Source organism: Silene latifolia, chromosome 3 (assembly GCF_048544455.1).
Source record: "Silene latifolia isolate original U9 population chromosome 3, ASM4854445v1, whole genome shotgun sequence".
NCBI lineage: Eukaryota > Viridiplantae > Streptophyta > Magnoliopsida > Caryophyllales > Caryophyllaceae > Silene > Silene latifolia.
In genome coordinates, this window is record NC_133528.1 from 118792191 (window position 1) to 118796586 (window position 4396).

Sequence of the window (4396 nt, forward strand, 5' to 3'; positions counted from 1 at the left end):
CACTTGACTACGAGTGGTTTACTTTCACAGAAGATTCGTCCTTTGAAGAGGACACACTTATTTCTGCGCCTGTAACTCCTATAACATTGAAGATGCCGACCTTGGCAAGTCATTCCGAACCCACCATTGATTTTATTCCTAAAGGCTTTAAGCTCCCTACCACTGATAAATAGACTTTTGAAATCAAACCGTCTTATATAAGCCTGGTAGAGAGAAATCTATTTGGAGGAAAAGCTGGAGAGGACCCTGCCAAGCACATGGAGAAATTTGTTACATATTGTTGTTCTATTCCTTTGAATGCAGGGGTGACCCAAGATCAAGTCAAACAGACTCTTTTTCCTTTCTCTCTGAGAGATGATGTAGCAAAATGGCTAAGTGACTTGGATATGGAGACTGAATCAATCACTAACTGGACTTCATTGGCTCTTGTATTCTACATATTTTCCACCGCAGAAGACTAATGCTCTTAGAAGCCAGATTACAAGTTTTAAACAAGGTCCTGCCGAAGATGTTAATGAGGCCTGGGTTCGTTTAAAAAGGCTAGTTCGATCCGTCCCTCATCATGGCTTCCAGATTTGGTTCATTTGCAACCAGTTTTATAACGGGTTATTTGACGATCAGAGAACTTTGCTTGATTCCGCTGCCAATGGGAGATTACAGGATAATACTAATGACGGTAATGCTTGGAAGTTGATTGATCAGATAGCTACTCACACTGGTGAGTATGGTAACCCCAGAGATAGCAAGAGAGGAAGTGGTTCAGACAATGTTATTGCGGCACAGCTGGAGGCCTTAACGACTCAAATAACTGAATTAAAGACATCTCAGTCTTTGGGTAATAAGCAAGAGACGGTTCATATGGTTCAACAAGAGGTGTCCCGTGGGATAGATGACCACACTGCGGCCAATTATTTGAGTACCATTGAACAAGTCCATGCTTTCCAGTCTTTCACGCAAGGTACTCCATATTCTAACTTCTTCCCTGAAAGGAGTCAGAATGCATATGCTGAAGCCCCGCAACAAAATCCTTATATTATTCCCATAATCGTGGTAATCAACCACAAGGAAATTTTGTTCGGCAAAATCAAGGAGGTTTGCAACAGATGTAACCTCCTCCTCAAGCTCCAAGTAACTAGTTGACAGAGATGAAGGCTCTATTGCAACAAAGTTTGATGATTCAACCAAAGCAAACGGCTCAGATTTCCGAACTGATAGCTCACAACAAGATGTTGGATACTCAAGTTGCTCAAATGGCAGCTCAAAATCCTTCAAAACAGTCCGGCAATCTTCCTCCTCAAGGTAAACAAGCACATGAACAAGTTAATGCTATTTCATTGAGGAGCGATACTACTTATCAAAGTCCGGATGTGCCCATTGTTGAAGATGAGGTCCCTTACCTGCATCCTAATGGATTAGGTAATCTCGAGCTAAGTGATGACGAGAAAGAATTAAGCAAGGATCAAACACGGGATAAGAAGAAAAGCGAAAAAATGATGAACAGCTTGGTTACTCGATCGAGTAAGCACGGGCTTGATCGAGTACCACCTGTGCTCGATCGAGTAAACATGGGCTCGATCGAGGACACCCCCCATAGTTGAAATTTTTGCGTGTTTCAGCTACGGCATTGGAAGAAAATCGGATCCTCGTTCGAATGACCACTGGACTCGATCGAGTACACCCTGTAACTAACGATAATGTTTCCAAAGCTACTTCTAAAGCTAAAGAAGCCGAGCCAATAAAAATTCAACTACCTTTTCCACAACGTTTGAAAAAGTCTAAGCTTGAACAACAGTTCGGGAGGTTCATGGAGGCAGTGAAGAATCTTCAAGTGAGTGTGCCATTTACTGAATTGGTCACTCAAGTGCCGGCATATGCTAAGTTTTTGAAAGAAATCTTGTCCATGAAGCGCTCGTTTGATGAAGTTGAGACGGTGGCATTCACTCAAGAGTGCGCGGCCGCATTACAAGCTAACTCATCACCAAATCTAAAGGATCTAGAGATTTTTTCTATTCCTTGTCATATTGGTAGTATAGCTATTGATAAAGCCCTTTGCGATTTAGGGGCTAGTTTTAGTGTCATGCCATATTCTATATGCAAAAAGTTAAATATGGGTCAACTACGTGTCACTAATATGACCTTGCAAATGGCTGATAGATCTTTAAAGAAGGTATCTTAGAGGATGTACCACTTAGAGTAGGGAAGTATTTCATTCCAGTTGACTTTATCGTTATGAATATGGCTGAGGACTCTCAAGTCCCTATTATTCTAGGTAGACCGTTTCTTCACACTACAGGAGCACTCATAGATGTTAGGGATGGTAGTTTGACGCCAAGAGTTGGGGATGGCATAATTAAATTTGTTCTTGATAACGCTTTAAAGCGTCCCCACTCAGTAGCTCCATGTTATATGCTTAATATTGTTGATCCAGCTATTCATGATTCCTTTACTTTGTATGATAGGAATTAGTCCGACGCCCCTGCTGCTGCCTCAAGACCATGGAAAAAGGAAGTAGATGAAATGGAGAAGTTGATTTATGGATATGAGCCTCAACCTGAGCCATTTTATAGCTTTGATGACAATGTTGATATAGAAGCTGAATTGGATGCATTGGAGGTCGAGATTTACAAAGCGGAGCTGTAGATACCTCATTTCTGCACCTCCCGCCAACCACCCAGTGATGATTGGGCCGCGTGTTTTATACAGGGAATGATTTTATGACAGTTCGTAAGTTCATAGACAAGTGATAGCTCAAACACTTGAGTCAACCTCATGGTCGTCATCTACGCACCGATACGGTCGTTTTGACAGTAATTAGAGTTTATTTGGAGTTCGGGTCGAAAACCGCTTTATTTTCTAAGAAACCGTTTAAATGCCGAGTCGGAATGTTCTAGAATTCTCTGGATATTTATTCCTAATTAAATTTAATATTTTTAAGGAAATATCTTTCGTATATTGTGTTTCACGGAATAAGGAAGTTTATAACTACCGAAATTCAATAAAAACGCGGAAATATTTCTTGCTGAGGAGGAAACCTCTAGGGAAATGACGCAGCAGGTGCTGCGCCTCTTCCAAGAGTCGCAGTGTTTGCTGCGCCTCTTCCCCAGCCCTCTTTCCACACTTTCCAGAATATTTCCGTGATTTGTTTCTGTATCCGTGTCATTCATAAACTCCTTCGTGTGTTTAGTATAAATAGAGACCTTCGGTCTTCATATTTGGCATGCGAGTGTCCGCCCTTCTCTTCTCCCTTTGCATTCTAAGACCACACTATTGCTTTTCGATGCCTACGTGCTTGATCAATCGACCACGTAAACTCAGATCATTATGAGTACCAGTCACGTTTGCATGACCGACCAATTTGACCACTACACAATTAATTAATCAATCTTTTTATTCCTTTTTCAAGGGCACTTTCATATTTGCATAGATCGAGTCGAGTTACCACTAAAAACCGATTTAGTTAAATCTCGCGACGCTAACATCTAAGTCTGAGTGTATAAAATCCCAATTTTATTTAATGTATTTTATTTTATTGTAATTAATGTACGAGTTTATATCATAAGTACTACTAAAACCGTTTTAAAAACCATTCTTTTAAAACCGTATTTACAAAACAGCAAAGATCTGACGTCGAGAAGAAACGCAGCAGCAGCTGCGCCTCTTCGAAGAGTCGCAATATATGTTGCGCCTCTTCCTGAGGCTTCCACTGCTCCTGCTTTGCTTCTTCTTCCTCGACCTTCTGCAAATTTCTATTTTTCTTATTTCTTTCGTTTATTTTGTTTGTTTAAGTATATAAACCATGTTTTAATAAAACCTTTTAATAATCGACTTAAATCCCTTATAATTCGATATTTGCGGGTTTTCGTCATATTATTCAAACCCGGATTTAAGAGGTTCGATTCGTTCATATCAAGTCCCTGGAATTCGTCTTTTGTACATATTTCTCTTTATTTTTCATATTTTGTTTTCTTTCGTCTTCAACCATCTTTAATTCAAGTTTTGTATATAAATCAATTCCGACATCATAGAATAATCATAACTTGTAATAGTTCATTTCAATCCGTTTTTATCATTTTATGACGGTTCCTGATGCACATAATCCGACTAAATCACCTTCATTCGAGTCTAATATCAATAATCTATCCTAATCAAACAACCAACTATAAAAATTAACGAGTATGACATTCACAGTCAGAAACCAACTCAAGAATAGTCGCATGAACTGATGCGCCTCTTCTAAGAGACGCAGCAGATGCTGCGCCTGTTCTAAGGTGGTTTCTGCCTCTGAACTCGTCTTGTTTTGACGTAGGCATTCTAATTAGGTTTTAATCGACTATTATCCTTATTATCACTACTAATTCGACATATTTTCATATTTCAATTCTTTCAATTCCTTAAA

General features: G+C 39.6%; 1 non-coding gene across 1 annotated transcript; it reads right to left on the reverse strand.

Annotated features, from left to right (window-relative positions):
• Window positions 1–462: 462 nt before the first annotated feature.
• On the reverse strand, window positions 463–569 carry LOC141650306 (small nucleolar RNA R71). The gene has a single exon (XR_012546347.1). It is a non-coding gene; the product is annotated as a small nucleolar RNA R71 (small nucleolar RNA).
• Between the last annotated feature and the right edge of the window lie 3827 nt (window positions 570–4396).